Here is a 27,183-nt window from a genome sequence, read left to right on the forward strand (position 1 = left end):
TGGCTGAAAATCTTTCCCAGCACTGTGGAATTAGGTAAATACCCTACTAAAAGGGACTGGAATACTGCAGCTAGAATTATAGAATTGTTTTTCTTCTCTGAGAACTACTGGAACAGTACTGAAAAACTGATTTTGTTTTGTCTGTGAGACCCACCACACGGTCTCCAGCAAGCATGGGTTGCAGTGGCTTAAGTGCCCAGTTTTCTCATTGTTCTCTCAGGATGGGCAGCACTGTCTCTTACTGGTAAACTGCATTGTGCCTTATGAAAACTGTGGCTGGTGGAGAAGTGGGACATGCAGGGATGTCTGAGAGAGCTTTGCTGCTTTTAGAATTTTTAGTTGTTGTTATTGTTAAAAGTAATGCATTTCCATGGAAACACTGGTATTTGAGGAAATTTAATTAGTCAAAAATCCAATTTACAACAACAATATAGTTTTGATGAAAATGTTTTTTACATAGTAGTAATTAACAAAGCAGTAATGTGAATAATTCCTATACTATGGCTAGCTATAAGCAAAACACAGGGTTTGGAGACAGACAAAATTTCTTATGACTTTGATAATTTGCTTTCTTAGAACTGAGCAAACATCACTCTGATATCAGGAACCTCATCAAAGCTTGCTTTTGCTGTCACTGGCTTCAGTGGGAACAAGACTGGATCCCAGGTGAACTTATGAGATCAGTGTTAGCTAGGTTAAATTAATTAACCGTCTTCTCCCCTCCAGCAGTAGCTGCTGTTAGCAAACTCATTTCATTTTCTGAATTGAAATTACAGTAATGCTAATGAGTTTAACTTTGTCTCTTTTATATGACACTATTTTTGACATCTAATAGGAATACTCTTCTGGCATTTACAATCATTCCTTTATTGCAAGTCTGCCTTCCTTTCATTACATTTTCATTATTCTTATGGTGACTGTATTTCATATTTATCATAGTGGTTAAAATGATATCAGTCAGAATCACCAATCATATACATTACTGAAATGTTTATTGATTTGTAATCAACAGGTACAGTAAATTTAAAAAATGTTGTTTCCCAAAGACATGAATTAATTCAGGCATTTTGGAAATAGGCAAAATACAGTTACTGTAATAAGGATGTTAATTTATCATGCAATAAATCTTGCTTAACTGGTCAATATTGATTGTGTGCAAAAACTATGCAGTTGTAGGCATTGGAGCAGCAGAAAAAAAAATCTTTTTGTAAGATCTGTTTTCATTGTTATTTGAAAACAACACTGTTAAATGACAATAGTCTTGCTGTTAACGAGTTCCAATAGTAAAATATAAGGAGTATAAACAGCCTGATTTACTAAAAGACAAAAGCTCTTAACATGTCTCCATTCGTATTTTTAGTTCTGTGTTTGAGATGAAGGGAAAAACATATGTAAGAGATGAAATACAGCTGTAAACCTGTGCTAAAATGCTTTGACAAATATTCATTGTCAAAACAAATAGACTCGGTTTCACTTCCAAAGTTCACTGAGAAATTGTTTCTAGCTCTAACTGAAAGAGTATTGGAAAATAGTCAAGGTCAATTCTTCTTGGCCAATGTTCCACTAAGAGTCACACAGTTATCCTGCTGCCTTGCTTTCTTAGGAAATTCTAATTATCCAAGGTCCCTAGAGCACATATAACCAGCCTATTAAGGGAGATTTCAGTTTCCTGTAAATGCTATCCCATTAAACCACTGTTATTTTAACCAGAGAGCTATTTAGGTGCAATATTGTGTTTGTGAGGAAGGAGGGTGCTAAATCTATGGCTGACGTAATGTGACTTTGTGCCTCTTTGTTGACTCAATCTCTCTCATTTCAGCATCTAGACTTTCCTTTCTCAATAGGTGAGATTCCCAAGAAAGCTAGTATGTGAGCTTCCTTACCACTGGGTGCTTGCAAGGTGATGGCTCTGGGGTGCTCACTGCTGTGGATCCTCAGTCTGTACCCCTAAACAGAGGGGGAATTCATTGCTTTAAGTTTGTGTTGAATTGAAGGTAAGGCTGAGGAGAAGGTGCACCTTCCAGCACTTACGGAGCTATCCCGGCATGTCAGATATTTAGTATAAGTCTCTGAGTACCAATATACACAGTCAGGTGACACCTTCATCAATACCTCTCCTGTCTCCCTGCTCCCCTGGCTGATGATAAAATTGCTTGCAACAACTCATTGCTGCTCACAAAGTGATATAAAAAACAGTTTTCTATCCTGAATTATTCATGGAGAACAGCAACTAGCCTGCTCCACCTATGGAGACACAGCAGAGGAGAAGACAGGGCAGAGAGAAAATATACAATATTCTGAAGGAGTCCAAAGAGTAGAGGGATGATTTCTGCTAATAGCAAGTCTGTATAAAGTGGCTTGAATGGTAGCATACAGGTCAGGTGTCATCTGCTGGTCTTCACTGCTTAATGAGGACATGGTCTCCCAGTTCTTTGTACACCATTCAATGCATTGAACTATTCAGAGGTATAATGTGAAATGGCTGATATTGGATATGGGTTCACCTGTGGTGCAAGACTGCAGATTTTCTCTGTACTTTCTGTGTTTGTTTTTTTTTTTCTGTTTAAATACAGGCAGGCATTGATGTGCTGCTGGAGTACTAAGCACTGTTATTCACTGTTTAAATAGACATTGTGCAGCACATAAAGCACTGCTTGTTTTGACAGGTGAAATGAAGTTTTCATGTTCTCATCATTCCTTGTTTTGGTAAAATTGTCAGCAGACAGAAGGTGTCTTCGGGAAAGAGTGCAGCCCATAGAAGCTGTTCAGGACTTCCTTATCTCATCATTCAACATCATCAGATTCACACTTTTTCTAGACTTCTGAGTAAATGTCTCAACAAACTGGCCTAAGACCTTTTCAGAATTAAGTCTTTTAGCTTAGTATCTTTACCATCTTTCAGACTCAGTACAGCATTTCTGAAAATAGGGTAAATCAGAATGTAGATTTTCAATTACTTAGAAAATTGGTTGTCAAAAAAATAGTTAATATCACCTGCAATACTTCAGCTCCTGCAATCTGTATTTATGACATAAAAAGTTCCCTGTCATTTATTCCTAGAGCTTTTCTCCCATGCACTAGGTTTAGCCTTTCTACCGCACTTTTTCCTTTTGCTCCTGGATGAGGTGTATAAAAATCACAGTGACCTCAGATTTCTGAGTTATCCTGATTCTTAGATATGAATTCAGTTCCTAACCTCTGTCCATTTATTTTCTCTTTTCCTGAAAGCTGCCAAACCTGGCCTTGGTCAAGCTGGATCCCTAAGATGGTTTTCTCATGCTGCCATGAGCAGCAAACACTACAAGCAAGAGGTAGGTAGCTGAAAGTGAATGAAGGAACAAAGATTCTGTGACAAAAAATAATTAGGATACATAAAATAATCCAGCTGTCATTGTTGTGGTATTCTTGCCCTATAAATATACCTAAAATCTCAGTCTTTGATCTTAATGTGCAAATACAATTATTTTAGGGGCTGACCTCTATGCGTGTATTTTTCTTCTTGAAGAAAAGGAACTTTTCATCTGAGAGATGAATCATTTTGAGGTGTCATTTTAAATTTGAAACTAGATGGCAAAATGTTAGAGTTTTATGATGCCACTACAAGAACTGGACATGAATTATTTCTTTACAGGAGTGAGGCAATAGGACCCGAAATATTCCTGTTATAATATTTAATAGAAAATTATTCCTTTTCAGAAAAAGTTTAAATCAGATATGGATGCTTGTATTAGCCAGAAAAAAATATATATGTCATTTAATAAAAAGAAACCCCTTTAAAATGATATACAGTCAGAGTACCTGAGTTCAGATGACCAGATCTATGGTGGTGGTTCAATCTACTTTTGTAAAAATCACATTTGACATTTACATCCTGAGTTGTGTTTTCATTTCAAAGTCCATATTCACATGAGACCTTAGGCAAGCAGGGCTGCAGTTTGGTTTGTCTGAGTGAGATTTTTTGCTTTAGCGTGCTTTACTAAAAGCTCAGCAAGAGCTTCTAGCATTGTTTTGTTTTCAGCAGATGCACACCCATTTATTTTTGACCATGGAAACCCTTCAAGTACTTCCACTTTCCCTTTGCTCCCAAAGGCTCTTCAAAGTAGAGTAATGAGCTGTGAGTTCTGGAAGGCTATTGATTGAAAGTCTCATAAAGCATCTCTTGCTGTATAGAAATGGAATAGGTATTAGTGAGATTTTATTTATTTTGCAATGTAATGAAAAGAACTCACATTTTCCCCATTTGGGGAACAAGATAACATTTCAGACTGAGATGCAAAAAATAACTTTATAAAAACACATCCTTTTTATTTTTTGGAACATGTTAGGCACTAATTGTACCAAAGCAAGCTACTTTCCACTGAGTATTAAAGCAAGACATCTAAAACAACCTGTCAAGTACATGTATGTATAATTTAATGAACTTGCTTTAATTTTTTTAACAGCAGAAGAGAGATAACTGTCCCTTTGATGCTGTAAATGATGACAGTGAAGAAATCAGAGACTGGGTATAGCTGTGAACATGGACGATAAAAGGCTGCAGACACTGCCAGGAGCTTACTTCAGGTACTACTTCTTTTGCCTTTGCAATTTACAGAATCAAAAGAGATGAAAAATGAGATGACAAGATAATCTCTCATTTTGCATAGCTGATTGAGAGCTCAAACGCTCATATCAAATACTTTGGCAGAATAAAATAAAGATGAAAGGTAAATGAGGAAAATATTTAGAACAGATAAAAGAAATCCTATCTATTTCTTGGAGGCATAAATACCCCATATGAATCAGTAGTCTTCACTGGATTTCACAGAACCCATGCTTCTCTAGCACCAACTCTCCACTCCCACTCCTGTTCCAGTTTCCTCCAAAATAACTTTCTAATAGGACAGCATCAAGAAAAAGTCAAGGGGTTAGCTAGTGTGTCCATGGAAACAGTAGGAGCTGATGGAGCCATGTGTATAGGGCTCTGGCAACTTTAACCCTGTTACTTTCAGGGCTTTTTCTATAAAGCTCAAGGCAAAGCCAAAAGGTATAAAGAATATATCAAATAGTATTTGAAGAATTTTAAAAAGGTACAACATTCATGGTCTGGAGACCTGAGAGATGCTTGGTTCTGCCATAAGCATCCTAACTTTTCTGCTTTTCTGAGCTTGGTCACTTCAATTGCTGTTTTCCTCTTATACTTTTTTTTTTTTTTATTTGATCCAGACTACCTAGACTGCCACTCGAGAAAAGTGCTCTCTCCTACAGCTTGTTTGCTACAATGCAGAGCACTTTGGGATTCTGACCTTTAATGCGCTTTAAGGTGCTACTACAGTGTTAAATCTAAGTAATGAAAATAAGTACCAACATGTATTCTTAATAGCTTTGGAAAGATTGAAAATTATTTCACTCTTGCTTTATTAAGGCACAGCCAATGATACTTCTCTTTTCAAAGACCGTACCAGTGAAATGATTCACTGTTTCCCTAATCTTTTCCTTCAATAGGCATTTTTTAAAGCTAAAATACCAAACAGATTAAGGTATGAAGATTGAACAGCACTATGAATTATTCCCATTTCACTTTTCTAATAGATTACTGAATTTTAGTAACATCATTCATCTACATCTACCACCAGATGCCAACAGACCTGGCTGTCATTTTCTGCTGAGGCCATAGATCCATGACAGAGCACATTAGTTTGAGGAGGGCATGCTCCTAATGCAGGCATTCTGCTTTTGGGGTAGACCTGACTTGTAATAAGCCAGGTTAGCGTGTACATAGAGTAAATTCATCTGGCAGCAAATCAAGCAGGCAAACAGACTCAGATCTTGCATTTTCTCATGACTCCATTGTGTTTTTGCACTGCATCTGTTGATGGCTGGCTTTAGGTGCAATGCCAGAATACAAACCTCTCAAATAACTTCTCAGAATAAGAGGTGTATGAAATGCTGTTCAAAAGGTGATTCAGCTTACAGTGAAAAGTTTTGTAGTTCAAAGCAGTTTCCATTTAAATGCAAAATTAACTGTTCTGATTAAAAAAAAAAACAAACAAAAACACACTACAACCATTCCAAAATCCAAGCCTACAACACTTTCCCTGATCTATACAAAGCAAATTTTGAAGTTATGATATGATCCAGAGTAGAAGTTTTCATTTATTTCCTTGATGAGATTCAGTTACTTTTTATTATGTTTTCATGTGCTGCTAGTACAAATCCAATATATAATACATTTTTTTAATTAGCAGGAAATGAAATAAAAGCAGCATTAACAAACAAAAGTCTAAAATCAGCTCCAGAAACCTTTGTGGCAATTTTCTCCGGCACAGTTCTCAGAAGAAACTTGCATCCAGCGTGTTCTTTTCTGTAAATCTACTGCTTTATTTGGTACATACATGGATGTAACTTTTTCTGAAAAAAGGAAAAAAAGCCTTGTCTTATCTTTTTATGTGTTTACCTCTCATATAATTCACACTGCTTTAAAACTAGGATGACTCACACCTGCAAGCTGCAGAATTGTACCTCCTAACCTCTCCATCTTTTTTTCTGTCCAGGAAGAGAATGATGATCTATTAGAGATAGGTTAAAAAACAAATAAGCAAACAGAACTCAAATTTGATAACTCTATTTTTCCTGAAAGTAGTGATTGTAAAAGAAACACTAAGGAATATATATATATACCAAAGGAGAAACAGTTTAGTCTAAAATAATAGATTTGATGTACTTTCTCTGCTCCATTTGTACAGTTTGTCTTAAGGAAGGAGTGTTATCAGAAAACTGCTTGCAGGCTGTGGTGTAGAAGTTACTCTCGTAAGGAAAGCAACCTGAGATCAGTTGTGTTAAATCCTAATAAGTTGTGTTAAATCCTAATAAGTGATCAGAGTGCTAAATACAACCACAAATAGCACACATTTTTGTTTTATTGACTGTATTCATGGCTCGTGTTTCATTTATTTCACAGATTCAGAAGTGCTAGCCAAAGGAAAAAAAATACCGGGTGTTAACTGTTAGCACTTGAGAGGAAATACCACAATACATTAGTTTGCTACAAGCTAAGAAAACACCATTTACTCCAAGATCCAAGACTCTCTGGATGTTACGCAGATGAACATAAATATATAAATATTTCTGCACAGACTAATGAGATCTTGACTACTTTTGCATTGAGATCACATAATTAAGCCTGAGGGGTTTTTGTTTGTGTTTTTTTGTTGGGTTTTTGTTTTTGTTTTTACTTTGTTCTTTCCATATGTAGTGTTTGAGGCCTCATCCTGCATGGAGAGCCCCAGGAGGGTGCTGTGACTCTACAGCTGCCCCAAGGAGTAAGAGCTGCTCCCCTGGATGTGCTTTCTCCCATGCATCCCGAACAGCAGAAGCAGCTGAGGATGACCTAACATATAAACATATTCTTCAAATGCCCAGCCCTGATATATATATGGTGATATATATTCCTGCAGTACTGACACACACCCCATGTTATGGGGATAGTTTGTGAGAGCAACAGTGAATGAGTAACAACCCCAGGCTCCTCCAACATTCTCCTTACCTGTAAAACCTTCCATCCCAGAAAGGGAAGCCAACAAAAAAAATGACCAGGGTCATCCTACCCATTCACCCTGGGTAGGAGACAGTGGTACTACATGATGGTGAAGTCATGGCTAGAAGTATCTTTATTACTTCTTCTTTTTCTCGCTTATTTCATTTCTTCCTTCATCTTCCTCTCTGTTATTAAAATGTATTCAAACATTTATTTATTCAAAATATCCCTTTGACCTCTAGTATCATGCTTCAGTTCTCATCTGATTAAAACTTATTTTAACCTACTTAATATTTTTCATTAAAGGTTACACATTTCTCCTGACTTGATGAACGGATAACTTTTTTTTTTTCCTGTAAAAAAGACACGGCAAAGGAAAAGTGACAGGTATGATTGTACTCCGTATTTCACAGCTAATTGTTGTACTTAGGAAAATTAAAGATTTGAAATGGAAATTTAGCTTTACATTTCAATATAAAACCATTGCAGGAGATCAATCTATACAAGTCTGACAATATGATTGACTAATCCAGTCTTTTTGTCTGTGGTGGGTATTTTAGCCTAAACTTTGTATTGTAATCTATCATGATAATCAGTGAAATGTGGATATTTTACATAATACTTTAATAAGTGTGTTTGCGCACTGAATAAATCTTTAATTGCTCTTTTGAGGAGGCCAATTTTAGCAGTTCTCTGTCACACTTATTATGATGAATCAAGTTAATTTATGCAAGTAGCTTACTTCTGTGTGAGAATTCACCTTGTATTTCTACTGTCTTTTGTTGGAGGAAATCACAGGGCAGATCTCCAAGACTGCAGGGCAGATTCCAGGCAGAATCCAGGCACATGTTGCAAGAGTGAAACAGCCACATCTTTCTTCCAGGAAGGCATTGGGCAAGGTGGGCAGAGGTCACAGATGGCAAGCACAGACCCTGAAGTTTGCATGGTGGGTCAGCATATCCACAAAAATACTCTTCATGAGTGCCTTCAGCAGAGTTTAAGTTTGTTATGTTTTATGTGGAGGATAACAATGGAAACACCATCAGATTTCCTCATTTAGGTATCCTTTTGAGGGGAGAGGGAGGAGATAGGGTCTTTTCTAGGTAAGGTGAAATAGGTTGAATCTGTCTTCTCTGCTTTAGTAAATCAAAATCACCAAGTACAAATATGGGCCCAATCTGGCAAGCTCTGATACATTATTGTGTACTCTTACAAAAACGCATATTCCTGCAGTGGCCCCATTAAAGTTACTTGGGACCATTTCCATGAATAAAATTAAGCATATGTATAAGTATGTGTGGGATCAGGGTTTATATCTAAGACAGCTGCTGAAGCACAATACAGCCATGAGCACTGATTTATAAATGCAAATTTTCTTGGCTAATGAATAATTCTCTTGATAAAAGAGAAAGATAAGGGTCACTTAGTAAGCATACCTGCACCTTTTTTCGTGAGTTGTTCTGCATTCTGTTATACCCAATACTAATTTTTCTCTGTACAGCCTGAAAACAGAGCAATTAATTTATGGTGATTTCAATTAGCATTTCCCACACTGACTAGACTTAAAACACAGTATCAGGTCAGTATATAGTTGTGAAATTACAATTTTCTTTGAGCCTCTGTAGTATTCAGACAGCTGGTGTAGGTTCATTAGGAAAATTAGAAAAAAAACAACAAAACAACAACAACAACAACCAAACAAAAAACAAACTACTGAAATGAAACTATACAATATATTTCATTCTTTTTTGGGTTAGATTGTTGCCCTCCATTTTCCAGTCTACTAACTCATTAAGTTCCATTGCAGTAACTGCAATTTTGTAAGCTTTAACAGTAACTGTTTGACATACTATAGCATAAAATCTCTAGGAGAGACTGGGACTACAAATCTCTAACAGCTTCTTCAGTATTTAAACACCAGGTCAGAAAGTTAAAGTGTTGACCTCTTAGTAGCAGCTGCTTACCCAAAATATAATTCAGCTTTAAAGATATAAAATTGATCCTCTTGAAATAAATTAAATAATTCACTGACATTATTACATGTCCTCAAAGGTATAAAAAGCCCTGAAAAAAAATAGGTTATAGGGACATTCATGGTCCTCACGCTGAGAAAATAGATGCATTTATTGTGACAGACCAGGAATCGCTTGTATTGAGGACACAGCATAGTCTGTCTGCCTGACTGCAAAGGCACCTGATGTAACCAGAGCATCCTAAGAAGTATGCTGAATGGCAGCGCTTTCAACATCTTCAGGAGAGAGAGCAGCATTCGCTTGAGGCAGGTGATGAGGGGAGAGATGGGCTTATCTACATCATGGCCCAGTGGACATGGTCCAGTGTGTGGATGTAGAAACAAGGAACTGACAGGTCCCTGCACAAGTAGATCATGATGGAATGAAAACATCTTTTCTTCCCCTCTGACCTTTTCATGCATTTCGACAGTCACAGGCCTGAGCTGAAACTCTTTATATGACTAAAAACCCTACAGACACAAGGAACCCCTCACAATTATGAGTTTGATCGCTATCTGAAATCAAAGGAACAAAGATCCATGGGTGCACCACTGCACTCAGTAGGAACTTTACCTCTGGCTGTATGAACATAAAATTAAGTTGTTATGGCAGAGCTGACCCTAAAATTGATAATAATTCAACTGAGCCTCAAATATAACAAAACCACTTCTGACTAATATTCATTGTTTGCAAGAATGTCTGTGACATTAAGATGTTAAAATTCAATGGAATTTGAAAAAGCTAATGAATTAATGGGTTTAAAGCACTGTCCTTTTGAAAGAATGATTAAAATCATTCCATAGCAAAGACCATAGTTTCCCTTCTCCTTGTCTGCAATGACAACACTATCCACCCTTAACCTCCCTGCCATTTACAACGTTTCATACCATAGCTACAGATATTTGTTCCAAGGCTGAATTTATGTCATACAAGTTCTCAGCTCTGTAACAATTTGGGCTTTGACTTGTGAAATAGAGGTACCCCTGGGGTCTTTAATCTATCTGTGAAAAGGCTTTCCTAACTTTTCTGAAATGTCATGTAGGAAACCGATGTATATAGGGACCAGATTATGGCCCAATTACCACCTGTGCAAATCCACAGTGATTACACTAAGTTCAGTGGAGATGATGAGGATTTAAAATTATGTCAGCTGGGATCAGAATCTAGCTTGTTGTCTTTGGTTCTAGCTTCAGATCTAAATATTACAGTAGAAATATTAAAAGTTTAATTATATCTTTCTTTTTTTTTTTTTTTTTCCTAAACTCAGACATTAGGAAAATAAATCTCCCCTTTTTTATACATTGCCATTTCATCATTTTTTTTCCCTAAGATGAGCGATAGTGAGGAATATAATTTTCTGTTGGAAATTCGTTCTTTAATAAGCTCTTTAGCATTCAAACTATTCAAAGCTCCATGAAGCAAACTTACTGCTGGTTGTATTTTACTCTAAAAGATAATGATTATCAGCTAGGTAGAGTGCTGTAAGATAATTCAGGTAAACTGAAATGGCTAATGTAGATTACACTGAATTAATTATTTAGAGATGTTCAAGCAAAGGATTGTTAAAACTGCACTGTAAACTCTCTGGGGCAAGGACTGTGCTTTTATTCTGTGCAAAAATCCCAGAACAGCAGCACCCATGACTGTGGCAGCTAGGCACACATATACTATGAACTGCAAAAATAGAGTATCAAACAAGCAAATTGACAACAAGTGATTTTGATCTCAGAGCAGCAAGATGGTGTTGTCTTTAATGGTGTTATTCCCTATTTACTGCATTGTAACTGTTGCCTACTGTACTTATTCCCTGACCCAGCATTTTAATTTTATACCAACAATAATGAGTGTGTCACAGGGCATATTCAGAGGGTCTTTATTGTGCTCTGTCGCAGCTTCAGTGCTGCTGTGGGAGACGCAGAAACATTTCTTTAAAGTACCAGCCGCAGCTCTTTGTTGACTCAGAGTGATTTGTCTGGTACAGAGGGAGGCATCCAATAATGCGTCCTACCCAGTGAACACCGCAAGCTCAGCAGCATGCAAGTGGTTAAAGGATTGAGCATGTTTAATAGCCTCTGGCTGCACCTCTGGCCATCAGATTCCTCCCATCTGGTCATTAATCCCTGGGAAATGCCCTACAGAGAGATTGTTAATACTTACATATACAATTAGGGATTTACAGTACGCTGCTGTCTGCTGAAAAATAACAGGGAAAGAGGTAAGAGTTCAGAGGCATTTGAGTAGAAATGTAAGTCAGCTATAGTAGTGACTGCGGAGTCCATGTACAAAGGCATGTAACTGTCTGCCCAGAGCTTTGTGAACATGCTGCAGGAGTCTCCTACAAGCTCTCTTCACCTTCAGCTTTTTTCCCCTTTGCTTCATGCTCTTTCCCATCACTTTCAGGATACCGTTTGCTGTGAGGAAGTCTAGAAAAACCACAGCTCCTTTCCCCCCAGGACTCTCTAAGGCCCTGGTATACTGGAATAGACTTGTACACAGGACCCTCAGTGCCGATACTGGCATGGACCTGTCATTCTACTGAAGGTGTAGCTGCATGGCCAGTGACTGCGCATGAACTATACCCCTTGGTTCTGTTTCCCCGGGACATCTCTCTCCCATATATTTTTTTCTGTATGTGGCAATAACAATATCCATCCACAAAAGGTTTGATATTTTAGGCTACAAATGAAAAGCTTTAACACAGACTGTCATTCATCTCTCTATCACTTTTGAAACACCATCTTGCACAGAAATTTACTGTGGCAGCTTCTGCAGGCCCTGCAGGAAGTGTATGATGCCTTGCTGGCCATTTGCTGCCTGGCACAGAAAACAGGAAAAGGTAGTAATTCATTCACATGTTCCTAAGCTTTGGGTACTGCAGTGGGAAAGGACCTCTGTAGCATATCTCAGCTGCGCTGCCAATTGCATGGGAGATGGGAAGTTGGACGATTCCTGGGGAAAGTTTTCAGTGCAAGTTCCTTCATTTGGTTCTCTGGATTGGGGAGGATTCCAGGTGTCTGTCCTTTTCCCTGCCTAAAGTGCACAGGAGGAAATTCATTCCCACACTGGAAAATCTTAAAAATAAAAAAAAAAAAGAAAAAAGAGCTTCTCAGCTCAAGGTATCTTTATTTTGTGCAGTTACTTTTCTGTTCATCCTTGAGGATGATTTGAGTTTTGATCCCTATAAGGTTTATTCACGTGGGAGCACACATGACAGGACAGCTGGATAGAGCACACTGAGGAAGGGACATTCCGGGATTTCACACTGTTTGGAGCAGATGCTATTTCTTTACTCTCTGTAAAATGTTGTGCATATCTAAGATGCCATAACAAATTCTTAAATAATACCATTTTGGCATATGACCAAAATGGGTTATATTTGCTGGGAAGATCTAGAATGCCTCAGCTTTCCCAGATTTAATAAGGGATAAAAAGGATAAGATTTGTTTTCAATGAAACATATCTAAAAGTCCTTAGACAGGAAGGAAGAACTGCTAAATTATTTGTAAATGCAGCAGGATCTACCAGTCTCAAAAGAGAGAATACAATTAAGCTCTGGCTTGAATTCTCAGTGAAAGGAGTGAATACAGACATTTATGTCACTTGTCTCTTATGCGGACTTTTTCTCCGAGGGCAAAGACACACCAAAATATATGAACAATTTTAGTATGATATGGGTACGATTTAGATATCTCTAAAACAGAAATCCTAAGTTTTCTGCTTGAATGTAGCTTTACTATGAGGATGCTTATATGTTTTATTTTTTGAGTCTGGCACTTTTACCTGTATGTGGCATGACATCAAGATCTCCTGTGTGTGCCATACGGAGGACTCAACCTGCTTTTGTTTTCTAGATGCACTTCATAGATTCAAACCTACAGGAAATGCAGCTACTTCTTTCCTTTAAAACAAGACCTTTATATATACATATATATATATATATGTACATACATACATGTGTTGTATGTAAGTATGTGGATATATATATGTATATATATACACACACATACATGCAGATCTACTGTGGTTTATAAAATATTAAATGGGTTCCCTAACATCAAAGAGGTTCTGGGAGAAATGGGGCAATTCTTCCTCCTTCTAAAGGGATGTAACCTTCTCCAGCATGTGCGCTAACCAGCAGATTAGGATGACTGACTGATCAAATGACCACTTTAGTCTGTCTGTCCACTTGCAGGGAATTGGGTTATCTAGAAGCTCACTGCACCAGAACGTGAAGCTCCTGAAGCATGCTAAGTGATAGGAATGTCATGTGGAACTGGGGAGATCTGTACTCAGTCCCTAATCCAGGGGGAATTTTTATTTTTTATTTTTTGTTTTTTACTCAGTTTACAGCAAATAATCAGTAAATAAAAGCATTAGAGTAAAGGTGTAAGTCTTCCCAAAGGAGACAGCTTACCACAGCTTACTCACTGAATCTCTGAGGGCAACGAAAGGTGAAGAGCTCCTAGGGAAATTGCAAGTGAGCAGAACCTTCCCTTAGGAAGGACTGGTGTGGTGCTGACATGGTGTTTAAGACATTTTCCTCAGAGATTTTGAAATTCTTCAGGCAAAAAGGGAGGGCAACAACCGGCTGCAGGGCTGTCATGTTCTGAGCGTGGGCACTGACAACAGCTTAATGCAAAGAGATCTTTGCTTCCTTCTGCCCCGTGCTTTTCACAATATTAAAGTTTTGAAAGAAAGAGTGTTGTCTTACAATCTCAAGTGGGAGTTCAGGACAGGGTGTACATGTCCAGGGAATTTTCTGCCGGCATGGCTGAGTAAAGGACATGTTCTCTCAGATAGGTAGTTCACAAAATGCACTCCCTGTTCAGCCTGCTGACTTCATGGACCCTGTTCTGATGTGACTAATTCTTCCCATTCATGAAGCTGGATGGAGAAGGCCTTATTCTTGGTCATTACACCCATTTGTGGATGTGGGGCTGAGAGGCAAAAATAGAGACTAACCCTTTCTGCTATACCCCTTCTGCTTCATTGGATGAAAGGCATTCTGAACATTGGTAACAAAATTTGCTCTGTTCTAAAACTGATGTGAGCAAGAGCTAACATTTGTGTTACATTGTAGAGAGGAAAAATGTCCAAAAGCAGAACAAAACAAATTTGAATTTTCCCATGAAATAAGATTGCATTTTTTTAAGCTTGACACAACAAATTTCAGAAAAATTGAAAATTTCATTCAGAAGTAGTTCCTACAGCATCTCTATTTATTTATTTATTTATTTATTTATTTAACGTAAAAGCCATTTAATTGCCCCAAAATGATTTTGAAAAAATGAAATGAAACATTTAATTTAACTAATGTAGATATTATTAAAAGGTTTTGCTTTGTTTTTTCCTTAAACAAAGTGTTGTCAGGATTGACATTTTTTCAAAACGTGCCAATTTCAGTAAAGTTTTTTTTTTTTTTTCCCTTCACTGATATTCCATATTGACAAGGGAATTCAAATGGAAACTAATGCTCGTGGCTTTGTGTGAACTACTGAATCTTTTTGAACCTGCCATTGAATTTGGATACGTAAGAAATAATTTGTAAAGAACTGCTTTGTGAGCTGCTGCTGAAATGGGCTGACTCCAGTAATATTCACTTGAAGAAAATTTGGACCAAAAAAGTCTGGAAAGCACCAGAGGCAAAAAGACATAATGTTTCTAGTCTGTAAAATAACAGTGATTTTCTTGATTTCTTTTTAGAAAACTCTTCTTTTTTAACCTGCACCAAAACATATACTTCTGGAGTTTTTGCTTATGCTGGCCCAGCTGTGGGGATAAACAACCTAGGCAGTTTATACAGCCCAGTCCACCTGGGACTCTAAAGGAATAATCCCTGCTAAGCAGGGATTCCTTCTTAGAGGAACATGACTGTAGGTTTGAATAAACTCTTAGTCCATGATTGTAGATAATTTTCATATGATTTCCTACTGATATAAGACCTGGTTTAGACTATTTGGGGGAGGGGGATCTGTGAGCTAAATCAGTTGCTAGCATGGAAAGTAAAATCTGGCAGTGTATGATTCCCTGTGATCATGTCTGAGTTACTTCTGGCATGCTGAACTCCACCAAACACTTTTACGTGACACCGTGTTAAAACACTGAGAAAAACGTTTTAGGAACATATCAGAAGATGACCTGTACTTGAGATTTCTACTGAAAAATTGAAACATGACACCTAAATGAGAGTCTGTAGGTGTGCATTAAAGGCAGCTGTTCTGACAGAAGAGGCTGAGATCTCCCGAGGTTTTACTGTGATGTACTTAGTTGTTGATAATTTATGTTTTAAAGGTTTCCTAAGAATAATTCACATGTACAAAGTACAGACATATAGGTCAATAGTGTACATTTGAAAGAGTTCATAAGCATGAAAGATCTATTAGAGTTTAAAGGATCAATAATTCTCTAAAGAGCCTATATATATGCATTGACAAGACAGGGAGGGTTGTTTTTATAGTCTATGAAATCAATAATCCACATTTAAGAAGTGTATGAAAGGTAGTTTTAAATGTGTGTCAGAGCAGGTGTGACCATGTTGTAAGAGATCCAGGGATCAATATAGGTTGTAGCCTATACCTAGGTGACTATCCAGGAATGGGTTCTGATCTTCTGTGTTCTTCTGAGCACTTTGGGACCAACTGTCAGATTATATTACTAACATTATGGCAGTACTGCTATTTTGTCTGTACTGATGATATTTTTTGACAGCCCCAAGTGGGCTCTGTACACTACTCTTCATTTGCAGCAGTACTGCATGTTTTCTAAGCTCTCAAATACCAGACAATGTTTAATATGCAGTTAATAAATGAATTCAGACCTGGCATCTTTTTCTTGTCAGCAAGGTATGTTTTATCATCAAAACAAACAAGCAAATACTACAAACCAAAGCAGACTTCCAGCAAAGCTCCGGCCAAATGAAATATTTTTTTTAAATGAATTGATGTGGGAGAGAAACCTCCTGAATTATACTGATTCCACTAGATTTCAGCTACAGAACTGGTATTTGTGAAGGTCAGATAGAGGTCCAGCCTTGATAATTATCACTATCTTCCCCTGAGAAATCTGATTATTCTAGGCAGTGCTCCCCCAGAAAGTTATTATCTTGATTTGATCTATTTAAGAAAGAGTCTATGATGAGGCAAGTATAGGAGAGTATTGCTCCTTTTGTTGAACCCTGTTGTGTTTCTAATTCATTTGCAGAACACCAGATTCTGTGGAAATGCACATAATGATGCAATTACTGAAAATTAAATCATAATGATGCCAACAGATACTCCCACTAGGGCTCCTCTCTAGGGATTCAACCCAGGGGAAGGAAAACTCCATGTTCCTTCTGTTCATCTTCCTTCAGCTTGACACTAACAGGGCACATGATTAGAGGGACTGAAATGGGTTCATTGACCTGTCTCAAAATGTGAGTTAAGACTGAAGAGTGGATGTTGTCAAAGGAGCTGTCACTGAGGAAATGGGAAAGAAAGAAAGTCAGGAGGAGTCTCTGTCTGGGTAATGGCCAACCCAGAGACATAATCTTTTCCCACTGCTTTCTTTGCAGGTTGTGAATAGACATTAACTCACATCTACCCAACATGATGGTATCTGTTTTCCTGTAGTGTCAGGCATGCACACTCATATTTAAAACAATCCATAACAGTATATCATGTCTTCATAAAGACCGTCAGTGTGTAAGCTCTATCACCTGTGTTGGCAAGCCCAGGCTAGCCACAGTAAACCTGCTTGGCTTTTGAGTCTGTCACAGAGACTGAAAGCCATAGGCTCTGTACTGGTCAAGAGTATGGAGTCCTCCCCTCTCACCTCTCACGGAGAAGCTGCTTTGTTTTTGATTGTACTAGTATTTCTAGTATTTCCTAAGAATAATTCACATGTACAAAGTAGTATTATACTAGTACATTGCACATGTATTATATACAAGTATAATATATATTACATGTATACATGTATTATACATATACATTATACTGTGCATTATACATGTACGAAGTAGTATTATACTAGTAAATATACTACTAAATACTCATATTTCACCTATAAACAGGCTAGTCTGTCCTCATCTGAGCAAATATGTCCTAGGGGTATAGATGTCTATACTGGAGTGCCATAACAGTACCACAGAGATGACTGATTTCTTCTGCATAGGAACGTCTTCAGCCTGACTGTGATTAGAAGCAAGTTTTGGATGACTGAGTACTGGGAGTTCTTAGCTGTAACTTCCAAAATATAAAGGAAAAGGAATTTCTGACTTTTCAGAAGGATATTTCTGACTTTTGAAAACAGTACACTAATCTAAATGAGAAGAAAATGCTAAATAAAATAAAACATGCTGAAAGGAGTTTCCATGCATTAAAATCTGAGCACTCTTCATATGGTAAAAATGAATACATTAAATATAAAGCAATAGGAGCTTTTCTAAAATATGTTCCTCTCTTCTTTTTCTAAGGCTCCTTCTACTGCATTTAGAATCTATATTTGCACAGTATATTCTGACTTCAAATAACAGTGGAAACAAATATCATCCAATATTGCAGTCTTACATGCTATTTTATTTACCTGAAGTAAACAACAGTCTTCATTTCTCAATGGCGATTCATCAGAAAAGGTACATAAAATCTTGCCAGTGATAAACCTAACAGATCATAAAAGAATATTAGTATCATAAAACGTTAAAAAGCATAAATGAGGAGATAATATGAAGGGTGGGATTTTCTAGTTGAAAGGTGGGGGCAGAATCTAATAAGAGTGGTCTACTTTGCTTCTTATTAAGTTTCTGGTAAAAATGCAAAGATGATGATTTTAATAAAAGAGATGTTGGCTGCAGTCAACTTTTTTGTCTCAGAGGTGAAATCTTAAATAGTCAAATGAGCGTGAGAATAATATAGCCCCCATTAAAGTGATTTTAAATTTAAGCATAATTTTTGCTAATACCACTGAGCAATGGGAATAATTAGAATGGTATCAGTAATGCTGAAGATTTGAATAATTAAAGACACAAGATTAATTTGAGAAGAGACATCATTAACCTAAATCAAATATTAGATTTCTTGTAAAGGAGAGGGGGTTTAGCCATAACCACATTTTTCAGATAGGGAATCTCATTAAATACTATGGTTTGTGTTTTACTCTGCACCCACAGGATTTACTTGCATGAATGTTAAATCTGTGTGTATTGAATATAAGGTTTTAAATCCCATGACATGGCCCAACATTTTTGTACTATGTACAGTATTAATTGAATAATCTTTTTTTCACTTTGGATGATGTTAGCCGCCTAAAGGTCACTTTCAAACACTTTTTTTTTTTTTTTTTCCAGGAAAAGAATTGTAAAATATTCAAGGCTGATCTGGTTAAAGCCTTTTTTTTTTTTTTAATGCCTGAAATTATTTTTTATCTAGGCTCCATTTATTAATGTCACTACTTTTTTTTTTTTTTTTTAAGAAATAAAAAGCGTTTTTATGAACACAAAAGTAAAGAGTAAATACAAGACAGAATGTATATGTGCTGTACTGGGAACTGCATTTATCCAGCAAGGGAGTGCATTCCTCAAGGGAATAATGAGTAGCGCACTTTTGTTACTTGGTTGTTAACAAACAGTGCATTTTTGTTGATTAAAATGCAAAACTGGATAATTAAACAAAGAACTCATGATAAAAAAGCAAAGTTTTTTGCTCTATTTATAGGAAAATAGTCCTTCATAAATATTGATTTGGGCTATATTATTTTCCCACAATGTGGTGGTTTTCTATAAATATCAGTATCTGATAATGAGCACTTCCACTACTCATTATTTCTCTGCTTGCAGAATTTAATGAATAGAAATGCATTCATTATATGGAAATCTATCTACCTGTTATACCTTTGATGAAGCCAGCCCCTGATTTGAAATTTTGACCACCGTTAATGATATGTAAAAACTCTCTTATCTTTAATGATATGCCTGAAGAATTTATCAATGGAATTTATCAGATGCTAATTCATCTTCTATGCGTTGCTTAGGCAGCTGCATCTCACTTCTGCATCACATTTTTGGGACATTGGTTCTCTCTCTCTCTCTCTCTCCCTCTGCCCTTCCCAGAAAGGGTTTTCTGTGATGGAAACAACCAGCTTCTAAAACAAGACGGAGTTCATTGACTCAAAACACCCATTTCCTTGTCTTTGAAGCCTCTGTGAAGTATTGGCTGGTTGTGATGAATTTCCCAAGCCTGTGGGTCAGCCAGCTTGAATTTTGATTGAATCAGCAATCCATAGTTTATTCACTAGTCAATTAGAAAGTCAGCGTCTGCCACCTTTGCTGCCACAAAGCATGATCTTACATTTCACCAGGTTTATCTGACCAAGTGCTAACTCCCAAATGCAGGTGCTAATGTGGTAACATTTACTGCTACACATAAAGTTGGGCATTTTCGGTTCCTGAAGGTCACTGCTTCCTCTGGAGCTATTTTGGTGGCTGTGTTTCTTCCATCTCTATAGTCTCAGCAGTCTGATCACCAATTGCCCAATGAAGCTGGACATTTATGTCACAGCTGATTGGCTTGTATTAACATAAAGTTTACCACATTTTTTGCCTTACCACAAACAAGTCTTTGCAGTTTTGTACACAGTCCCTCTGTTGGACTTGGTAAATTGTCTCTGCTCTTGAAATATCTAGAGGATGAGCATTCAATGTGAATAAAGAAAAGAAGATTGTCTATTTAGATACAACACAGTCTTCCTGATGTATTCTTAGTATAGCTTTCTCTTTCTTTCTCCTTTTCTCCAAAATAGCTACATATAAATTGTTTTCATAGAATCATAATATGGTATGGGATGGAAGGGATCTTTAAAGATCCCATGGACACAGATGTCTTTCACTAGGTCAGGTTGCTGAGCACCCCATCCAACTTGACTTTGAACCATTGGTGGGGCATCCACTTCTATGGGCAACCTGTACCACTGTCTCACCATCATTTTTTTCCTTATATCCAATCTAAATCTAACCTCTTTCAGTTTAGAACTGTTACTCTTTTGTTACAAAAGAATGTCTTTCTCCATCTTTCTTATTAGCCCCCTTTAATTATTGACATTTCATATATTGAAAGAAATAATGTATCTCTGGAAAATTCTCCCAGCTGAACAACCCCAGCTCTCTCAGCCTTTCTTCATAGGTGCTCCAGCCCTTTGATCATCTTTGTGGCCCTACTTTGGACCCACTCTAACAGGTCCATGTCTTTTTTTTGTGCTGCTCGCTATAAAGCCGTATGCAGTACTCTAAGTAGGCTTTAACAAGGACTGAGTAAAGAATCACCTCCCTCAGCATGATGGCCATGTTTCCTTTTATGCAGCCCAGAATATGATTGACTTTCTGGGTTCCAAGTGCACATTGTCAGCTCATATCCAATTTTTGGTCCACCAGTAATGCCAAGTCCTTTTGATTGTGCTTCTATCATCATTGGCCTGGCAAGCCATGTCAAAGGGGATGTCTATCCCAAATATGGCAAAGAATCCTGCAAAGAATAAAAGAATCTGTCTCATTTAAAACTGTCCAAAAATCTATTTTCTTTTTGTGAATAATCAGACAAAAAGACTAGCCTTAAATTGTTCCCAGGATATTCAGATTGGACATTAGAAAAGGTCTAATCTGCTCTGAGTGTAGAGAAATATTGGAATGAGCAGTTAAATGAGATCTGTGGAGGTTTATAAAAAGGAGTTAAACTTCTGTCAGGAAGTGGTCCTGCCCTGAGAAAGGAGTGTGGGGCTTGTTTTCTGTGGGAGTAGGAGGGCAAATGTAGATTAAATAACTGCATTTTGTAGTGGTTCCTCAGTAAGGGATCTAATGTCTAGCAACTCTCATCTGGAAATTCCTCTTCAGAGCTGCTCTTTTTTCATATTATATGCCTGCACGGGTACTTGCATCAATGGAGGGATCCTGGGGGGATCACTGTGCCTTTTTCTGCTCTCCTAAAAAAGTGAAACACCTATATTCCTAAGAAAGAGAAGTGGCTATATGGGTGTCACCTGCATGTACAACCTGGTTGGCAAGTCTCTGTCCCCGCCAGCCATTCCTGTGGTTTAGCTGGTCAGATCATGATTCTTGCCTCCAACACAAATCTCTGTTTTACCCCCAAAACAAAGCTTGAGCTGTTTTTGCTATGCTCTGAGTGGTTGCTTTATCCACCCTATCCAGATCTTGATCTCATTCACTTTCAGCACGAGCTTTTGGATCAATTAGTACTGATGTTAGCTTCCCAGGAGTGACAGGCAGAGCAAGTACTTATGCCCACGTTCCCCCTGGGCATTCATATTTTTAGCCCTTCCTCAGTCACCTTCATTGTCACCAGCAACCACAACCACAGCCCTATCATCTGAAACAGCAGCAGAAGCAGCTTTTCAGAAGAGACTGCATCAGCTAAAGCTGTCTTTTCTTTTCCTGATGCTTTTTGTCCCAGTCAGTGACTGATCAAGCACCGCAACATTTATTTATTGCTGAGCCTTTTTTTTTTTTTTTCCATGTGTGGAAGCTGTCACAGTCTCGGAGATAGTTTCTTGTTCAGGACAACTCTCAGCTTCAAAGCAGATGTGCAGAATGAAGCCCTCTGTTAAGTTCTCTACATATGCTTGATCTGGTTTGCTTGGACTACGTACACACATGGCTTGTCCATTCCTCATGAAGCTCTCCATTTTGTGAATAATAAGACTTCGCAGCCAGTTTTGAAAATGTTATATTTCTAGAATCATAAAGACATTAATATAAATCAGCAGTGTTCTGTTGCAGTTTAAACTGAGGAAGGATCTGGGTTATACTCCTGTCTTTATGGCCTCACTTTTCCACAGACTTAATCATGCTCCAAAGCTGTCAAGGAGTGGTTTCATTTCAATCTTATTTTTCCTTCTGTAAGGGTCCAACAGCTGCAGCTCCTCAGGAATGAGATTGCATCCTTTTCCAGATAATTTCTCAAACTGATGATTGTCTATGACATCTACATCATTTATAATTGGCCTGGTCCCAGACATTGCAGACTTCAGATCTTCACCCCGATGGGTAGCTAAATTCCACAACTGCAGCAGCTTCAACATTGCTTTTACATCCTTCATTCATACATGTGCAAGGGAAGATTCACTGTGTGATTAAGTGTGCTGTGGAGATGCCAGCTGGCGGTGGCAATGGTGTCTGGCCTGTGTGGCACCATACCCAAGGCAGGCAGACTTAGGATAGCTGCTGTGGTTCAGGGTCCCATGCTGCTACACCAGCGTGGGCTCATACACTGTGTATGTCCCAGTGTCTTCTGAACCACCAGAGAACTCAGCAACATGTTGTGACCTGAGCTTGACATGCCTTAAGACCTCACCTGAAAGTTCAGAAAGCTGGGAAACTGTAGGGAGCAGAAATTGTCCATCATTGCCTTTTATTCTAAGCCACATTGTTTATTTTAACCTGTGAGACCAACTGTGAGTAGGGAGATTCACTAAGCAATTACACCAGCATTGGGTCATCCTTATAGTACCACACCAGCATGAAGCACTTTCACAGGATCAAGACTTCAGCAAATTAATCTGTTAAAGTTCCTTCTCATTGAAATTTTTTTCCTGTTCATCATGTGTTTAAAAAGAATTCAGCTCATGGTACCTGAAGCCAAACTTAAAAAAATGCATTTCTGCCTGCATAAATATTTAGAGGACCCTGACTTAAATTGCAAAACACCTCTCAGAATGCAACATTGTGATTGCCAAGAAATTTGCTTTCTCATCAAAATCCAGCCTCTACCTACTCAATAAACATAGCTGGCATTTCAGAAATCATGACTGTTTCTGTTTGTGGGATGAAGCATGTTTCAGGACTTAGCATCATCAAACCCTCTCATCAAGCCCTCCCACCAAGATTTCAGGTATGTATGTCCTTTAGGGTCAAGTTTTTAAATGTGTATAGGGATTTACACATATACAGACAGTACTTCTCTACTCTGTTTTAAGTAGATGCTCCAGGAAGTATCTTCAAAAGTATGTTGATGCCTGGAGAAAATATCTAGAACTACAAGATGTTTAGATCTTCAGCTACTACCAAGCTTAAATTAGGCTCTAATTACCTCTTTGGAACATGGAATTAGAACATTTCCATAAATTCTGCTGCAACTTTATATCTCTTGATGCCTTTAAACATTTTTATATTAGGGTTTTATATATAGTAAAATCTGGAAGATGATAGACATCATTTTGCTTTATCAAAGAGGCAGACAGCCTCTTAGGTTCTGAGTACAGTAGGGGATTACACAGTGTTTGGAACCATTGCCAGGCACTGCTGTGTGACTATGCATGCTCTGTTCCCTGCCTGTTTTTGGCCTGTGCAGGCTAACTCATTCACAGACATGGCTCAGGAACTTGAATGCTCTTGGAGCAATTTCTGGTAGGCAGTTGCACATTGACATCCTTGATCTAAAAAAAAAAGTGAACTCGCGGGCTTAGATACAGCCTATTCTATGCAGGTTGGCCTTAGTGTCAGGGAAAATTTCACTGACTGGTGAAAAAATATAGCTGTATTTACCAAAGCTGACCGTTTCAGAAAAGCCCTACACTAACACATTGTACATACATATACTTTGGCAATATTAAAACATATATGTGTTATATATAAGCTATATGTGTGGGGTTTTTGTTTATTTGTTTGTTTGTTTTGCACATATGTTAAAAGTACCATATAATTCCATAATCCCACAGAGGTTTAAGTCTTCATGTCCAATAAAGCTTAGAACCATAAAACATGGTGAGACCATCTAATTTGCTTGTCCCCTCTTGTTCTGGGTCACTAATACATTAAAGAATGCAGCTTCATGCAGTAAAAACAGGCTTTGCACAGAGTAGGAGCTCATTTTTCAGTATATTCAGATGGAAGGATATACTTTTTACCAAATCAAAGCTCCAGAGATCAGTTCAAAGAAACTGCGCCTTCAGGATGCTTTTATTTTTATTTTTTTTATTATTATTATTTTTTATTTTTTTTCCCCAATAGGCAGTTGGCAGACAGTTCAAAGAGTTTAACAACAACCCAAACAATAATTATTATTAACAACAACAATAATAATGATTTTATAATACCCAGAATAATTATCTGGGAATAGCATATGCCTTAATTGCAAAACTACTGCTGGTGCAAAGGGGAAAAAAAACAGCTCGTAGTAAGTAAATGGTACTTTGGAGATGACATTTTCTCTTTTTTTCAATCCATTTCACAGCATTTTGGTGACTTTGATGCTATTCTGTTTGCTCATCTTCCAGTTTGCCAGATGCTAAAGGCAAATTGGCTGAGGCTATATCTCTCTTAGTGGGTAATATAGGCCCATAGATTAGATCTTTACAGCAAAACAATTTGGTGCTGAGGACATTAGGTTCACACTAGGGGAAGTAGAAAGGAAGGAGAGGGCAACAGTTTGGACTAATCTTAGTCTGGTCCCATTAAATGGATGCCCATTAACTGTTAGGTACCTCCTGGAGTGTATCTTCCAGTTTCCAGGTATATTCCAGATTGCATGCTCTGAGGCTACTCAGTCATCACTTATTCAGCAGTGTAAGTGGAGATACTCAGGAATTTGGCTTTGTAAGTCCGTCCCTATTCAGAACTAAGGTGCTGAGGTAGGTGCACCCAATTACCCTGTTGTTATGAAATTAATACAAACTGAACATCTTTCAAATGATACACATTACCATGTAGAAAAATTATGTAAGCATGGGCTTTGGGTGCAAATCCTAGTCATACTTTCCTTATATTACTGTTGCAGTCTGAAATAAAGCAAATCTAATGCCCTTATTAGAAATGGGAAATGACCATGTTGGGTGACTCACCTAGTAGTGAACTGAATGCTTATATCTTCCATTTGTTGACAGCTGAGGACTAGCAACATCAGGAGGAATACTGTTTTTATAGTAGAGATTTGGGTGGCTTATAACTGTTCTGTTTCCAGGGTATGTGTTTGCTATGGAAAAAGGGGTGATTTTCTGTGAGTTAAGTGCACGTCCCTGTCCAGTGGGCAAATCGTTATGTACAATTATAGGCTAGGTGTTGGCTGGAGATATACATAGCAGTGAACAGATTGCCCAGATGGATTATTTTGCTCGGGTTAGCTGGAGTTATGGAAAAAACAACAACAACAACACTTGGGGTTGCAAGCAGCTTGTCTGGTGCTGGAATTTTGTCCCAGTATCAATTAATCCCCTGAAATGCTGACCTTTCCTTGTTGTAGGTTAGTAGACAATGGGCTTTACAGGTTTCACGGTTCTGAGCTCAGTGATGTCTCTCCCTTCTGCACTTTCCTTTCTGGCACGTCAATATTACTGAAAAAGAGAAAATAGAGACAGCTGCTCAGAAAAAAAAGAGAGAGAAAAATAGAATTCAACCCCAAACAATCTGGAAATACTTATTCCCTTTTATCTTCTTCATTACCCTCATGAGTGGAAGTTCTGAGAATATTCATTTCTGGAAATACTGAAACAAGTGTTTCTGGCATGAAATAGCTCTCCAGAATCTGAAGCTGCCCAGTAAAATTGAGCCTTGTCAAACGGGACACTGCTCGCAGATGTCTTCTCTCTATAATCAGCCCTCCAGAAGCAGAAATTAGGTCTCTGGGGAAGTTTTATGTCAGAAATGTAATTTCCTGGAAACCACTGGACACCTATATGCAGCGTTAGTATGCAGGTTTTGAGATTAAAATTTTGACAGTTGGTGCTCAAGATACTTAAGTAAAACCTGTCTTGCAGTAAAGAAAAATAGGCACATGAGAATTTTATTTTTAATGAAGAAAATATTCCTTATTTCTGTGAACACATCATATATCCAGACACTGTGAGATTTACAAAAGTTGTGTCATTACCTGGCTTTGAGGGACATCTTTGTTTCTCCTCTAACCTTTCTAGTTAAAATCACAATCTAGATTATGGCACATAGAAATAAACAGGGAGTTACAGTAAAACTAGTACTTCAAAAATGCCCTACTACAGAGGGCAAACTCTTTCCAGGCTTGAGATTAAACAGGTGTTGCATCTGACATTGTGTCCTCTGGTTGGCAAAAGGAATAGAGGCATCAGCTGTTTTCTCAGTGTCACTGTTTCTGAAGCAAGGTTTGACACTGAGAGATGTAGTGGCTGACAAAGCATCGTCAGAGCCAATGCTTCAGATGGTGTAAACTGGCATCGGTTCATTGCCGACTACAGAGATGCTACCTCAGACAAACACAGGGAATGTTTTCCAATGTGCAAACAAAATCAAAGATTTCCCCTGTTTTAATGGCTTCCAATTTCCAGTTTGAGGGCTACCCTGAACAGTTATTTGACTAATTTTTGGCTGCCTGTATAACCCCTGAGAAAGCAGACAGAACTGAAAAATAGCATGGCACTACTTTTCTATCAGGTGGTGTCACTATGACTCATGTTTCCAGAGCAATCTCAGTCAGGGAGAAGTAAAAGGGAACTCACTGGGTGTTTAGCAAAGCATAGCAATCTCTGCCCTGCTGAAAAGACCTGCTCAGCAACGGGCAGGGTATCAGAGGATATGAGCATTATCGACATTTCTCTTGGGAGAGGTGTCCTATCCCAAGCAGCATTTAGGGGGACCTATCTCTTGCACAGCTGTTGGGGACAGTCTCAGAATTTCTGCTGCTGTCAGGTATGAGCGACCGACCT

General features: G+C 37.9%; 1 long non-coding RNA gene across 1 annotated transcript; it reads right to left on the reverse strand.

Annotated features, from left to right (window-relative positions):
* Positions 1-4,382: 4,382 nt before the first annotated feature.
* LOC308191747 lies at positions 4,383-26,095 on the reverse strand. Its single transcript, XR_013948250.1, has 3 exons — positions 25,734-26,095; positions 18,094-18,169; positions 4,383-6,390 (listed from the first exon to the last, which is right to left on the reverse strand). It is a non-coding gene; the product is annotated as an uncharacterized lncRNA (long non-coding RNA).
* Between the last annotated feature and the right edge of the window lie 1,088 nt (positions 26,096-27,183).

This window comes from Anser brachyrhynchus (assembly GCF_964034855.1).
Source record: "Anser brachyrhynchus genome assembly, chromosome: 1".
Classification (NCBI taxonomy): Eukaryota; Metazoa; Chordata; class Aves; order Anseriformes; family Anatidae; genus Anser; species Anser brachyrhynchus.